Genomic DNA, 17,507 nt, shown 5'->3' with positions numbered 1-17,507 from the left:
CAAACTTACCTATAAAGAATCATTTTTCTCTTAGAATTTTTTTTTTTTGTAAGTTTTCTTATCCATCAAGTAATATCTAACAAAACCCAAAAAATCTCTTATAGAATTTGAATCATTATTCCTAACATATGGGATAAAAAAATGTTATCAATCTCTTACATTGTAAATTGTAATTACCCTAGATCCACCAAATTTTCATTTGTGAATAAGAACAAATTTATTAGTAATTACACCTCAATCAAATCAAACTCAAATATCCTTGTTATAGCCTTAACTACGAGAGAAATTATTGCCTTATGACTTTTTTTTAGCTGGGTTTAATTAGCAACTAATTGCTTATTGTTACTCGTTGAGGTTGTATCTCACTTATCTGTTAATTAAAAACTTTACTTTTCAAAAGCAAGGTCCTTCCGATCTCCGAAGCAGCTCTTGGAAATTAACCCTCTTAAGTATATTAAGAATTCATGTTTAACTTGTGTGATTAATACTACTTGATTTGCAAGGTAATGAAGAAAGAGAAAATTAATTTATTCATATGCTAGACGAATATCGACATAAAAGTCTACATTTACTTCATTACACTAAAACAGTTGCCAAATGCTTAACAAACATGAAAAGATACGTGCTAACGAGATGTATCAATTCTTCAGTTATTTACAAGCTAAAATTTTCATTTATTTTCAAACCTATAGATGCTTCCATGTTATTGACATGTAGTGTCTTCAATGTGGCAAAGAGATTAAGCATGAGCGGTAGGTTTGCTGGAACAGACAGATGGGTTCTGTTTGCCAGAAAGTTTGGGATGTGCATTGGAACATAGAGATTTTGCAGGTCCTCCAGGCCCTCTGTAAGTGAGGTCAATGTCGGTGAGTTCCACACCCTCGCATGGCAAACCGCTGCTGCAAATAATCTTGACAGCTTGTTGAGTTGAAGGAGTACGTCGAATGTTCTTGAATAAGTTTAATACGTGATGGAACCTAAATAAAAAAAAAAATGATTTAAGTAGGAATTTAAGCTTAAATAACACCCTTTCACTCGATCAAGATTTTGATAAGTAACGTACCTTTAAATTGCATTGATTCCATGGGCAGTATTCTTGATCAACAAGGATAGGGTTGCCGACCTTATTAATGATAATACCCTCAAAACGCAAATCTGTTGCTGAGCCAGGTTGGGAAGCTGTCCAAGTTTTGATCCTAACACCATTCATGGTATTACTGATGGTGCAATCCTCGACAAAAATTCCAGATACTGGTTCTTCACCTTTGTATTTTCCAAGACTACTGATACTGATGCCATGACCTGGTCCACAGGTTACGGACTTGATGGTCACGTTCTGGCTACCATCACCGACGGAGACACAATCATCACCGGTTTTAATGTTTGAGTTAAGAATGGTGACCCCTTTTCATCGTCCAATATGGATTCCATCCGTGTTTAGACTTTCTTCAGGCGCGGAAACAGTGAAATGTTGAAAAGTAATGTTTTCACATCCCAGCACATTAACGTGGAATTGTTTGCTATCTTTGGTTGTTATATCTTGTATCATCGCGTTCTTGACGAAATTGAACCTTATATTCTGTATATTTTTTGAGCAAAAAAAGCATCACAATAAATAGATAACTAAAGTAAAGAACATTAACTAAACGAAATCTAAAGTTCCAACACAGAGATAAAACAGCCTTACAACGGGAAGTGAACTGCAATATTTGTTCTTAGCGCAATTGTTCTTGCCCCAGGCAGCAGCTCCCTGGCCATCAAAAACTCCACCGCCAGACATTGTTAGCCCATCAATGTTGTTTAAGACAAACCAATATGGATCCTTGAAAGAGCTAGGATTTGCCGGAGCCGTTATGGTGCCTTTATTATAAGAAAATGGAAGATTAGTGACAGTTTTGTAGTGACGTTTCACTTACAAACATCGTTAGCTTCTATGTTTTTATAAAACTCAAGGCGTTTATTATCAAAATGCCACTAAATATTCAAATAGCAGCATTTTTACTTGTAAACACTACCCAAGACAAAAATTAGCAACATTTATTGACTAAAACGCTTTGAATAATCCTATGTAAAAATTAGAGTGATTACTGAAGGCGTTTTTGGCAGAAAACACTTTGTGTAATCCCATTATAAAAATGGATAAGGGATTACTGAAGGCGTTTTTGGCAAACAACGACTTGAATAATCTCCTCATAAAAAAATGTAGGCAATTATTGAAGGCATTTTCTACAAGAAACGCCTTCAATAATTTTACTAAAAATTTTGAGAGAATTATTGAAGGCGTTTTTAGTCAAAAAAATACCTTTAATAAATATCCAATCAAATTTTAAGGATCATATGATTATTAACCATAAGGTCATAGGTTTGATCCCTTCTTTTTTTGGATTTTTAAAGGGATTATTTGTAAATGATTATTTGTAAGAGATTATTCAAGGCGTTTCTGCCCAGAAACGCTTTTACTAATCCATTTAAAAAATTTTAGAGAGAAAATATTAAAGGTGTTTTCGACAGAAAAATGCTTTCAATAATCCATAAAAAAATTAAGAACGAATTCTTGAAGGTGTTTTTGACCGAAAATGCCTTCAATAATCTAATCAATAAATTTTTATGAGGGATTATTGAAGGCAGTTTTGGTCAAAAATGCTTTCAATAATCCAATCAATAAAGTTGAAACAGATTATTGAAGGTGATTTTTGCCTAAAATACCTTCAATAATCCTCTCAATAAATTTTTATATTAGATTATTGAAGACAGTTTTGGTCAAAAATGCCTTTAATAACATTTTGTTAGGGATTATTTAAGGCGTTTTTTTTTACTAAAAACACCTTAGTAATCCCATCAAAAAAAATTTTGGTTTAATTATATATATGAGTCAGTTGTAGGTTTATGTCCAGAAAATATTTAAAGTCAGTTGTAAGTTTATGCTCAGAAAATATTTGGTTTATATATGTGATACTACGAATTACATTTTAGAATTTACATTATAAATATTATTGTATTTCAATAAACTGACCACACATCCGAATTTAAAACTGATATCGTTGCCATATAAATATACTTTTTCTCAAATAATCTTACTCAATATATGTGTATTCATATAAAAAAAATATATACCAATAATGTTAAACCAATATCCCAATCTACAAAATTAAATTATCCATTCAATATGGCATGTTAAAAACATTATAACAAATGATCCTCATATATTTACATTCAACCAACAGTATTCAACCTCAAGGTTTATCAATAAATGATAATACATACTCACACCACTTTTTATGAATTTCATCAAGTTCCTTTACCGTGAAGCTTTCTTTACTCTTCCACTAAAAAAAAAAAAATCAAAAGTAAATGTTAATAAATGAGAACTTAATTTAGCTTTTTTTTTTTTTTAAAGATATAATGACTTTATGAAATTTATACTAACCTTGAATTATGTGGTTATAAAATCATATAGAACTATCTCTTGAATAAAATGAAGGATATAATATCCATGTTCATATATCTGGATTGATGATATACCTGAAAATTAATTTTAGTGGGTTTAGAAAATATTTATCTATACAAATTCAGCATAAAAGAATAAATTTCATATTTACTGGTAATGACACCTAGTTTATCTTTGCCTTCTTATCAAATGCAGATATTACCCTAAATTGAAAAGAAAAAAATTATTTTATACATAAATAAAATTACTTATAAAGAAACATAAGATATATTATATAATAACATGTAATATCTTTTCATAAAAGTTTTAATTTCGCGGTTAGATATCGCCTTTGGTTTAGCTGAATTAAGTAAGTATGACGTTAAGAAATTGGTATCAATCACAATAAACTGCCAATAACGACTGTAAAATAATAAGAATGATATACTCAGATTAGACATCATATCAGATTTAAGTAAGGTTAGAATAATTATTTGTATGAATATTACTTCTTGTGCATTATACGAAAGCAAATAATAATCAGTCTATTTTTTCATGCATTCAATCACATGATTAGTATGAAAAATAACTGTGCCACTCTACTCACTAATGAAGTTGAGATCAAAGAATCTAAATCTGTGAGTCATTTGTCTCACCTTAATCTCTCTATATAAGAAGCTGCATGATAACAATCAATAATACTAGTTAGTAATACACCATAATATAAATTAATACTTATTGAGTTTGCATATTTGTATTTATAAGCTAACCTTATATAAGCAACAATATCAACAGTTGATATTTCATCTAGTTCACAAAATCCTTTAACCTCATGCACATCAATGTAAGAAAATGATGGTTTATCAAACAACTCTTCCTCAAACTCAATGGTTATGCAGTTTTCTTTGGATAAATGATCGAATGAATAATTAGATAACCCATCCATAGCAGCCTAAGCAAGGGTCATACTCTGAGTCCTAAATTCATGCTATAATATACAATGAAATATAAGTATTAAAACCAAATCAATAAATATAATAAGCAAATTAATATTAAACTTATAAACAAATTCATACTTCATGGCTAGTAACGAAAGTTGGGTTCCTTGCCTAACTTGCAATGAAAACTTGTCCTAGGTGGATGATGTTATCCAACTAGCCTACAGGCATCCTATGCTGCATTACTACCAACATGGCCTCCAAAGCAACGAGTCGTTGTTGTTGCTTATTGAGGCGTTGCTCTTGGTCATCAAGTCATTGCTGTTGTTGCTCAATGATTGCTTTATATTATGCATTTGTCATTCGAGGGGTTTTGGGTTGATTATTAAAAAACTTTGATGGCAACACAAATTTACCAATCCCATAAACTTGACTAGGCCTTTCTTTAGCTCATAATGCTAAAGACAATGAATTTTTGCCATACTGAGTTGGCAGTTCATCGGATTTAACTTTGGTAGCATAATCATCCTGAAAGATAATAATAAGATGGGCTGTAACAACATATCTATACAAGCTAGTATAAAATCATGCATACAACCATAATGCCAATCATACGTGATTTAATGAGCATTTATACATACAAGCTTTTTAGTCAATTCTTCAGTTGCTTCATCTGTAAAAGATTCATCTTTCCACATATGTCCTTATTTTCAGACATCCCATTTAAAAACTTTGGTACCAAAGCTCACTGATTCCTAATAAATTATCGCAATATAAGAATCAGAACCTATGAAATAAATGTTCATAAATATTCATTTATGAGTATAAAAAAAGTGTGTGAATACTTACAAGCTCATACTTGATATTTGCATATCCCTTTCTCGCTGTCCGATGGTGATATATTTGTTTGGCCTGAATGTTCATTTGGTTTCCTTTAATTTTCTACAAAAGAAAAAAATTACGTAAATCACATATGAAGATATCAAATATATTGCATAAAATCTTATAAACAATTTTTTTCGTATGGGTTATGTACTGAGAAATCTTATGATGGTCGATCTCGAACAAGATTTTTCCAATCTTCAACACTTATAACATCGGCATATGATGTAGGTGGAGCAACCAATACATCTCCTTGATCAGCGAGCGATAAAATATATTGGGTTGTCAATCTGCTTTTAAAGTCTTTAAATACTTTCCTAGCAAATTGCAACATAAGCTTTTTATAGTCAATTGAGAAGTCGAACTGTTCTTAAATAATTTAATACAATTAGTATGAACACATTAAATTTCAATTAAATGATCATTTAACAAATTTTATGAAATAGTTGAATAAACATACTACGACCGACTGCCATATACTATTATTTATATCATCAGAAACTTATCGCCAATTGGTGTATGTAATTGAAATGCTACTATGGACAACGACACCAATATGAGTAGCCAACTTGGCAGCTCCATTAGACACAAGCTGTCCATTTTGATTGAAGTACTTTAATTTGTTTATTTCGTTCCTTTTTTTTTCTTTTTTGACCTATAGATATATCTTGTGCATGTTCAGTAGAAAAAGAAATATATTGTTCGGAGTCTATAATACTTATAATTTTGATCATAATTATACAAAATACACTAAACTAACTGTCTAAATTTAACACTGTACGTAATAAAATACAAGCAATATCATACTATGTACAAAAACATCATCTAACAAACTAATTAGCAATGTGTTCAGAAATACCATTCAGCAAACCATTCAGAAACAACATTCAGGAAACCATTTAGAAACACCATTCCATAAACCATTCAACAAACCATTTAGCAAACCAATAACATACAATACGATTCAACAAACCACAATATTTAAACCAAACTATACAGAAACACCATACATGCAATGAAAGGTGCTTGGACAACTAAAGTTACGATAAAATGAATAAAAATATATATGCAAATGTAAATAGTAAGAAACTAAAAAAAAATACCTCTATCGAAGAATATAAATAATACAATAAACAAAAAATATACCTTGTTACCAGTAAATAGAAAAGTATGCGGCGTTAAGTTATTGAAGGTCAATGGCGATGATAGAAATAAAGAAACCAAAAGTCAAACTAAAAGTGTTTATAGGGTTTGGTTTTGTTGATTAATGTAGCTTTTAATCGTTCTCTGTACTAGCAGTTTCTGATTCTGAAGTTCAAGACAGGGGAATAAATATAAAAATTATAAGTGAAGGCATTTTTCTAGCAAAAACACATTTAATAATCCCGTTAAAATTTGACTACTAGCTTATTAGAGGCATTTTTACTAAAAGACACATTTAATAATCTTTAAAAAATTTTTAAAAAAAATTATTGAAGGTGTTTTTTTTAGAAAATGCCTTCAATAATTCTGTACAAAAATATTATAAGGATTATTAAAGGCATTTTATAAAAAAAACGTCTAATAATTTCTTTCAAAAATTTTAAAGCCGAGAGTATTGAAGGCATTGTTAGTAAAAAATACCTTCAACGCCTTTAAAAATCTCCTTGTTAAAATTTAAGAGAATTATTGAAGGCATATTATGCAAAAAAAATGCCTTCAATAAATTTATCTAAAAAATTAGAGTGAATTATACAATAAATTTTTAGTATAAAATTACCTTCATTGATATTCTCCTGATAAAAATATAAGAGATTTTTGAAGGCGTATTATGCAAAAAAATGCCTTCAATAAATTCCTTCAAAAAATTTGAGAGAATTAGTAAAGGTGTTTAGAGTCAAAAATGCCTTCAATAATTCTCTTAAGATTTTACTACGAGATTATTGAATGCATTTTTTACTAAAAGACACCTTTAATAATTCAAAACAATTTTAACAGGAATTTATTGATGGTTGTTTTTTTTAAGAAAACGTCTTCAATAATCTAGCCCATTTTTTCAATACCTTGTATATTGGAGGCATTTTATGCCAAAAACGCCTTCAATAATCATGTTCAAAAATATTACGATGATTATTAAAGGCATTTTGTAAAAAAATACCTCAGATAAATTTTTAAAAAAAATCAAAGTGGATTATTAAAGGTATTTTTGGTAGAAAATCACCTTCACTGATATTCCCTTGATAAAAATTGAGGAAATTATTGAAAGAGTATTATGCAAAAAAATGCCTTCAATAAATTTCTTCAAAAAAACTTGAGAGAATTAGTAAAGGCGTTTGTAGTCAAAAATGCCTTCAATGATCCACTTAAAATTTTACTATGAGATTATTAAATGTATTTTTTTACTAAAAGATGTCTTTAATAATCCCAAAAGATTTTAAAAAAAAATTATTGAAAGTGTACTATGCAAAAAATGCCTTCGATAAATTCCTTAAAAAAACTTGAAGGAATTAGTAAAGGCGTTTGTAATAAAAAATGTCTTCAATAATCCGCTTAAAATTTTACTACGAGATTATTGAAAGTGTTTTTTTTACTAAAAGGCGCCTTTAATAATTTAAAAAAACTTTTAAAAGGAATTTATTGAAGGTGTTTTCTTAATCCGATTCATTTTTTTAATACCTTGTTTATTAGAGGCATTTTATGCCAACAATGGCTTAGAAATTATCCTATCCAAAAACATTACAAGGATTATTAAATGCATTTCACAAAAAAATGCCTCTTATAATTTTGAAGATGAGATTATTGAATGCATTTTTAGTCAAAACACATTCAAAAATCATCTCGTTAAAATTTAAAAGAATTATTAAATGAATATTATACAAAAAATGCCTTCAATAAATAAGTTATTAAAAATTTGAGGTAATTAGTGAAGGTGATCATAGTAAAAAATGCCTATAATAATCTTGTAGTCAAAATTTATGACAAGTATCGAAGGTGTTTTTTGATAGAAAACTGCCTTCAGTGATAAAAAATAAGTGAAGGCATTTTTCTGCCAAAAAATACCTTTAATAACAGATTATTGAATACGTTTTTACTAAAAGACGTCTTTAATAATCCAAAAAAAATTTTAAGAGAAAATTATTGAAAGCGTTTTTCTTGGAAAACGTCTTCAATAATCCATTTCAAAAATATTACAGGGATTATTGAAGGCTTTTGTTTATTAAAAATGCCTCTATTTATTAGATATATGCGCGCGTGTCTTACAAACTCCAATAAAATTGTCTCCAAACTTAGCTCATCCAATCCCTAACTTCAAGCTTCATATTCATTAATCTGCTATTTTTCTTTTCAAACCAACTACAATTTACTTTTTATTTCCTTCAGCTATTAGTATTCAAGCTTTGTCTTTAGAACCTTGTTTCTACTATTCCTTAATTATTTACTTTAGCTTTTACTTCATTCTACTATTCCTTTAGCTTTTGCAATTTGCGATATTCTTTTTGGTTTAAAATTTTTCTTCAAAACCCACATTCCTCAAATACCCATTTGGAACCCATCATCCATTTCCCTTTCCCTTTCATTTTCATTTTTTTCATGGTTTCTTTTAAACCAGTTTTACCTTATTTCAACCCCAACTACAAATACTCTAGGGTAATGTCTGGGTTAGTAGCAAAGTTTTAAATGTTTTATATTAGGTAATTGAGAAAATACTTTACAATAAGGAGTTCTGATCTTTTATAAGTACTGGTCTTATTATTATTTTTTATTTAAAACATAGTAAACTTAAGTATTTGACATGTTCATTTTTATATAAATTTAGTCTAATAATGTAGCAAGTACTAAATGGATAAGAATTAAATGCAAAAGTCAAGATTAAGTCAAAAGTACAGAGATGGAGTGAAAAATTTTCTTAATTTTGCATTTGAGAATACAAGTGAAAATAATACGATATTATGCCCATATGCGAAGTGTGCTAATTTCGATTGGCAAATGTGTGAAGTTATTTTAAACATTTAATTTATATTGAATTTGTCTCGGGATATGTTAATTGATATTTTCATAGAGAGTCTGTACCATCAAGGTCTTCCACTATAGTTCTTTCAACTTTAAGGGCTCCCCAACACTAACATGATCTTTTTATAGTAGATGGCATTAAAGACATGTTGCGAGATGATTTTAACATCCATAACCAACATTTTTGTAATCCATCTCCCCAAAATGATAGATTTAATTAGTCTAATGTTGAAATGAATGAATTTGGTAAACATAGGATAGGTGTAGGTGACCAACAACCTAAAAGAGAAACATCAAAATTTTATAGGTTGCTTAAGGATATGAATGAGAAATTTTATGAGAGATCGAAGCATGCAAGGTTATCTTTCTGTGTTCATCTTTTCACTTGAAATGCTTATGTGGATGAATGAAAAACTCTCTAACTTTATTATTAAAGTTTATGAAAGAAATATTTTCTTTTGCAAAAATCCCTGAATCTTGTAAGGAATCAAAGAAATGATCAAGAATTTGAGTCTTGAATATGAGAAAATTTATAGTTGTCTTAATGATTACATGTTATATTATAGAAAAAATTAAGAATCTTGTCATTTGTGTGGTATTTCTAGTTGGGTAAATAAAAACCCCGATGAAAAGTTGAATGAGAATAGTGATAAGGTCTATGTCAAAAAGAAGCCTGTTAAGGTTTTATGCTATTTTTCATTAATACCAAGACTTCAACGACTTTTCATGTCTTCCAAAATTACAGATTCAATGAGGTAGCACCATGAGAACTGGACGGATGATGGATTATTAAGGCATCCTATAGATTTTTTGGCATGAAAATCATTTTATTCTAGGTTTCTAGACTTTGCATCTAATTTTTAAAATGTTATGGACTAGCATCTGATGGATTTAACCCGTTCAAAATGATAAGTACTTCTTATAGTACTTGGCCAGTTGTATTGATTTCATACAATTTACCACCATAGATTACCATGAAATAATAGTCATTTATCTTGTCTATGATAATTCTCGAGAAAAAAAGTTCAGGTAATGATATAGACATCTACTTATAACCTCTTATTAAATAGTTAAAACAATTATAGAAAGGAGTTAAAACCTATGATGCATAAAAAAAGAACTTTAATATGCATGCTACTTTATTATGGACTATCAATAATTTTTTTGCTTATATGAATTTATTTGGTTGGAGTACAAAAGGTCATTATGCTTGTTCATGTTATGCTACGTAGACATATTCAAAGTGGTTACCTAATGGTAGGAAGTTCTGTTATATGGCACATCATTGATGGTTAGATGATAATCATCGATTTAGATTTCAAAAACATCTCTTTGACAGAACTAAAGAGTTGAAGAGATCATCTTTACCAATTAGTGGGTCTAATATCTTTTCAAAATTAAAAGATATCAATTTCACTTATAAAAACATGACTCTATCAAAGAAAAGAGTGAGGGACATCTGTGAAGGTATCTGGCTTCATATTACATAAGTTGGTAATACTGATACTTAAGTTGATGATTTTGATGTTCAAAGTGATGAGAAAGATGATGAAAAAGATGACCCTAATGAGTCTGAGTTGTGAAAAAAGAAAAAAAGATCTTTTTTGAGTTGCCATATTGAAAATATAATTTATTATTTCATAACCTTTATTGGATGCACATAGAGAAAATGTTTGCAAAAATTTTATTGAGACAATTCTCAATATGAATAAAATATCAAATGATGACTTAAAGAGTCAGCTTGACCTAGTTGACATGGGGATTCACTCTGACCTTTATCCGAAATTGCTTCATAATGGCAAATATCGATTGCCTCATGCCTATTTTGGGATTTCTAAAGCTAAGAAAGATGTGTTTTGCAAGGTTTTAAAAAATATCAAAGTTTCGAATGGCTATGCATCAAATATATCGAAATGTGTGAATCTGAAAGAACAAAAACTTTCTTCGTTGAAATCACATGATTATTACATTTTGATGCAAGACTTACTTTTCATTGCTTTTCGTTCATCAATGTCAAAGCAAGTCACTTCTATGATAATTGAATTGAGTAATATATTTAAAGCTCTATGTGAGAAATGTCTGAATGTCAAAGAGCTTGACAAACTTGAAGATTGAGCCGCAATTATTTTATGCCATTTAGAGAAAATTTTTCTTCCAAACTTCTTCACTATTATAATGCATTTAGTTATCCACCTTCCATATGAAGTAAAAGTTGAAAGATCAGTTTATTATCGATGGATGTATCCTATCGAAAGATATTATTTGGTAATAGCTTGATTAGGTTGTTGTTGTTGTTGATCATGCTACTCCGGTTAAAAAGATATATGACAAATATTTTATGCCATAGGTTTTTTGGGAGGTTAAAGTCTTATTATTGCAACAAATGCTATCCAAAATGTTTTATTACTGAAGGATATTTAGCAAAAGAGTGTACGACATTTATTCTCATTATTTAGAAGATGTTGAAATGAGATTTAATAGACCATTAAGAAATGTTAGTATGCAGCAAACTGACTTTGCCTACAGTTATCTTTTTTAAAGTTTTGGACAACCAATAGACAAAGCTGAAATGGTAGAGTTAGATGATAAATCTTAGGCACAAGCACATCGATATGTTCTCTTCCATCATGAGTCAATTGAATCCTTTCGCACGTAAGTTTTTATGCAAGGAAATAATTCATTCCATTAGGCATAATTTATTGTATTTTTTGTTATTGTTAATACTTTATCATGATATTTTGTAGTGAGTATAGAAATAATTTGAGAGCTCGTGCACATTATCAATGATCAAACCTTCGAGAGCTTGATAAGTTATTCATCAAAAACTTTTATGAATGGTTAGGAGCAACTGTAAGTAATGTCATACTTTTCATTATGAGAAATCTACATAGAATGCTTACAGTATAACTAACATTAATAACATATATATATTTATTCCACCTTTATAAGTTTGGAGTGGAAAGCTTGTTAGTGAAGAGGTGAAGTGTTTTTCATAAGATCCAAACAGGATTATGAAATGATACAAAAGTTTCATCATCAATGGATTTAGATTTCACACTAAATCCCATGAGAGATTTAAAAGTACACAAAATTTAAGAATTATTTTACTTCATCAACTACTAGTTATGCTAGTGCTAGGGACACAAACCCTTTAAAAGAAAATGTTGACTATTATAGCATGATTAATGACATCATTGAGTTGGATTATTATGGCTAGTGGAAAGTTATCTTATTTTGGTGTGATTAAGCTGATGTGAATAGTACAAGGGATATTAAAAAAGATCAGTTTGAATTTACACTTGTGAATTTTTTTTGATTAATTCACATTAGACAATAGCTCATTGATGAACTTTATGTTTTTTCATCTCAAGTCAAACAAGTTTTTTATTATGAAGATCTCAAAGAATTGGATTGGTTTGTTATACTTTGAAACACACCTAGAGACTTATTTGATATGGGTTTAGATACCAAAGATGATGTTGAACATGGAACTGACTCTTATCCTTTTGCTGAACAAAACTTGGATGAAAATATCTCCAGTATCTGTGCTCAGTAGGTCTGTAAAGATGTTAATGAAGATATTTATGAACCATGATGAATCATTTATATTTTATAATTTGAATGTTTAAAACATAATATAATAAATGCTTGTATGTAATTAATGTTGCATTTACTATTATATATTTATTGTATTGTAAATCATACATTATCTTTTGATTTAAAGGAATACATTAATGTAATACACTTTTATGATACAGGTAAGTTACAATGCAAATGAGTAGATTGAAAGGAATACATATCAGAGATATTAGTTTAGAACCATTTGCGATACTTGTTGATATTGGCTATGGATTGAATCCTTTAGAGGGGAATGAACGTACTGTCGATTCTAACTCAATCACTTCTAACCCTTCAACTACTATTAGATCTGACAATATGAAAGGTCCAGGTTTAGATATTATCTCATCAATTGATTCTGTTTTAAATTTGAATGCAGGTACCGTATACCCTATATTTAGAATTCAATTATAATGATTAAAGTATTGACATTTTACAAATTGATTTTTTATTTTTTGCAGTTGATAACAATGGTTAATGGAGGACCAGAAGCTAGACAACTTTGAAGGAATTGTTTGCACTACCTTCGAATGAGCATATTGTAGTGTCTACAAACTCTAATAGGCAACCAATTGGTGAAGAAGCTCAACTGTTAACTGGATTTCTAGGCATGCTTGCTCATAATGGAATGAAATTGCCTATTCATTATGAAACATGGCATAAAGTTTCAGTAGAAGTTAAGGTCGATGCTTTAAACTTTATTGAGATATTAGTATAATTAATTATATATAAAAATATAATTATTTTATATTTGGTTTATTGATTCAAACTTTTCCTATTGTATTATTATAGTCAAGATTTGTACTTGAAATATCAACTTCATTTGTACTTAAGTCTTTAGGAAAGAAATGGAAAGACTATAAGCATAATTTGAAGAATAATTATTTCGATCGAAATACTACTGTAGAGGTCACAATGGAAAATCTATCCCATAATGTGATTAAGTGGCAATATGAACAATTAGTTAGATTTTAGTTCTCAAGAAAATGAGAGGTACTAATTTATAACTTTGTATATTAGTTTTAAATAATAAAATTGTTTTATGTTTTAAGTTGGTAATATTTGTATTTTTACCATATATGCAATTTTTTATGATAGGAAAAAGAACAGATTGGGATTGGTAGCAAAAAATAATAAAAATATAGCCACACAAGTGGATCAAAAAGTTTTGCAAGAAAGCAGAAGAAAATAGTAAGTTTATGATTTTAAACTTATTCGAATGAATGAACTTTTTGTGCCATTAAAAGGTAAAAATGTAAATTAACAGTTATTGTTTTGTTTTAATAGTTTTGATAGTTTCAATACATGATATTAAATTTATCCAAAGTATTGAACTTAGTTTTCACAGTTGATATGTATAAAAAAGTTATTGTTTACATCTATTTAGGACTTTTTGTGCCTTTAATAGGTAAAAATACAAAAGTGTTGTTATTGTTCTATTTTAACAATTTGGATAGCTTCAATACATGATATTAAATTTGTCCGAATGATTGAACTTGGTTTCTACAATTGATATGTATGAAAAAATTATCGTTTACGTCTATTTGGAACTATTTTTGCCTTTTAGAGGCAAAAATACAAATTAAACTTTTGAATGGTTTTTAACAGTTTGGATGGCTTCAATCCATGATATTAAACTTGTCCAAATAATTGAATTTGGTTGCCATGATTGATATGTGTGAAGGCCAAAATATTTTTATTGTTTACGTCTGTTTAAAATTATTGTGTTGTTAAATGGCCAAAATATAATTTTATGGTTATATTTTTATTTTAACAATTTAGATAGATTAAATACATGATATTAAACTTATTTAAAATTTTGAACTTGATTGGCAGACTTGATATACATGAATAAGTTGCAACTGATATGTATTTAACAATAACATGTGCTTTTATATAAGAGATTGAGATGGGTGGTAAAATTGGACATGTGAAACTTTTTTGCTTAACACAAAAAAAAAGATCTTGCCTAAATATTGAAACACAAGAAATTATGATAATTTGTAACATCTATTTTAACAGAAAGTAAATATTTACTATTTTTATCATATTATGAATTAATCATTAAACTTGATAGTTTTATTTGATTAATTTACAAGAGAAAGCAAAAGAGTAAAATGGCTGCTGAGATTGAATTAGCATTTGATGGTTCTGTCAACATGTAAGAATTGAAAAATCAAATTTTCATAGAAGTTACTGGAAAAAAAAGGCATGGATGGGTCCAAGGCCTTGGATTGGGTCCAAGGCCTTGGATTGGGTCCAACACTATCTACCTACTACGAACATAGCTCTTAGCATTTTACATTCTCAGCAAGTCAATCTTTACAAGACATTTTCATATTAAAAGAAGAGTTACAAACTATGTAACAATATTTTCAGCAAATGAAAGTAGAAAGAGAACAGAAGCATGCCAAAATTGAAGAAGAACGTGCTAGAATGGACCAAGAGCATATAAAATTTCAGCAGTTGCATGATCGATTCGATCATCTTATGAATTTTGTGCAACAACAATTTTCAAGAACTAATCTTGATGGTCCACCAACTTAGATATTATATGTAGTAAATATTTATATTTTTAAATATAAAAATTAGCTTATTATTAAGTGTTAAAACTTGTATGATATTATTCAATAGGTTCTTGAGCATGCTAGTGATCAAGGTAAAATAATTCCTTCATCAAATGGTAGTTTTTCAAATCTATGTAGTTATTAATTTCATACATTTTAAATTTTTGGGTTAATGTATTAAAATAATTTGAATGTTATTATACTAATTATTAAACTTTGTGTTAATTACATGTATATTTGAACGTGAATTAAGTATTTATTAATTTCAGTTTCTGAATTTTAGTTCGTTTTTTATTTCTTTTAACATTTCTTGTTAATGAAAATAATAAATATTAAAAAAAAATTTTAAAAGTAAATTTTTTAATTTCGCGGCATTAATGTTCAAGAATGCTAATAAACTTAGTGACGTTTATACCATAAAACGTCATTAAAAGTAGCGGCATTCTTATAAAAAAAAAGTCGCCAAATTAGCGACATTCCTATCATAAAAGTGCCACTTAATTAACAGTATTTTTATAATACAAACGCTGCTAATTTAGCGGTATCTTATGATATAAATGACACCATATTAATGGCATTTTTTCAATATAAATATCATTAAATTAGCAACATTTTTCAAACACAAATACTGTTAAAATAACAATGTTTTACAAAAAATATCGTTATTTTTTTATGTGTATAACCACCATTTTTAGTGATGTTTTTTGCTAACGCTACAAATCTTTTAATGATTTTATAAATGTCGTTAAACATTAAAAAAAATGCTACTAAATATCTAAACCCTTAGTAGTGCCTGAACCTGAAACTCGATGTGAGACTTGCAAGGACCTTGCAGGGTTATTCGGCTTAATATGTACTTCCCTTTGGGAATTACAATTTGGGCTGGAGTTGTCGATGCACATGCTTCTTTCCAAGCATTCAGCAAAGGCTACCAAGGAAAAAAAAAAGAAAAAACTCCGGTAGCTATGGACGAGATAATTTATCTTTATATATTTCACGTTGCAGAATTATATAATATGGGTGCATTTTGCTTACCGTGCTCAAGTCTGTATGTCCGTCAGCCTTTGCGCCATATTTGGCAACTACATCAACAACAGTAGATTGAGCTTCAGGGATTGTGCTGAACAAAACTAATGACGACAGAATTGCAATATTCAATCGTACAGCCATGGTTTTCCGTTTTCAAATATCTGGATTTCTTCTCTTTTTAATTTGCAAATGTAGTGAAGGAACGATGGGATTCAATTTCGGTTGAAACCCGTTATATAGAGTTGAGGGGAAAGCAACTACGACTAGAATTGTCAACCAAAGCTGTCTAATTTTAGTTAATTTTCAATGGAGATCGAGTGAAGCTCCTGGCTCAGTTTCCCTCCCATTATTAGCTCTTTCCCTCTTATATACCTTTTCTTTCTCTGGCGGTTCGCCACACACTTTAATCCTAATTCTTGCATCTTTTAAGTGGCCAACAGTTACAGAAAAACACTCTTTTTTTCAAGTTGAAGTGATACATTTAAGTTACGCCGAATATTAATGAAAATTTTTACTTGAATATATAATAATTATTAATAGTTTGAATTTAATTTACATCTTTTCTTTCATAATTTATATTAATTGTATTCATATTTGATGTACGATCAATTTATAAATTTTAGACATTATCTATAAATCACAAGATAATATTTCATAAAAAATTAATTTTAAATATATTTTTAAGATTATGTGTATTTATTTTTTCAAGATTTTAAAATTTTAAAATTAATTCTTTTTATGAAATGTCAATGTGTGGTTCACTAATAATATATAATAACAATAAACTAATCATATATTAAATATAAACTTATAAATATTTATCAATGTTAGATTTAGGCTAAACATCACTTTTTAGTAATTAAAAAGTAAATATATACATATAACTAAATTAAAACACTGAAAATATAAATCATCATACATACATTGTAATTAAGGCAAAATGAGTAATGAAAATTTTTTTTATACGAGGGCAAAACCTTGTTACGAGGGGAAGGGGATGGTTTGGTTAGAAACAAACCCTCACGTTTTCCTCAAGGTTGCTTTACCACTAAATCA

At 28.8% G+C, this 17,507-nt stretch overlaps 1 pseudogene; it reads right to left on the bottom strand.

Annotated features, from left to right (window-relative positions):
- Positions 1–733: 733 nt before the first annotated feature.
- LOC111313125 (exopolygalacturonase-like) lies at positions 734–16,716 on the bottom strand (annotated as a pseudogene).
- Positions 16,717–17,507: the final 791 nt, after the last annotated feature.

This window comes from Durio zibethinus, chromosome 23 (genome assembly GCF_047325235.1).
Source record: "Durio zibethinus cultivar Kanyao isolate XHJ-2024 chromosome 23, ASM4732523v1, whole genome shotgun sequence".
Lineage (NCBI taxonomy): Eukaryota > Viridiplantae > Streptophyta > Magnoliopsida > Malvales > Malvaceae > Durio > Durio zibethinus.
The sequence above is the reverse complement of the archived record's forward strand: the minus strand, read 5'-3'. Positions and strand labels throughout refer to the sequence as shown.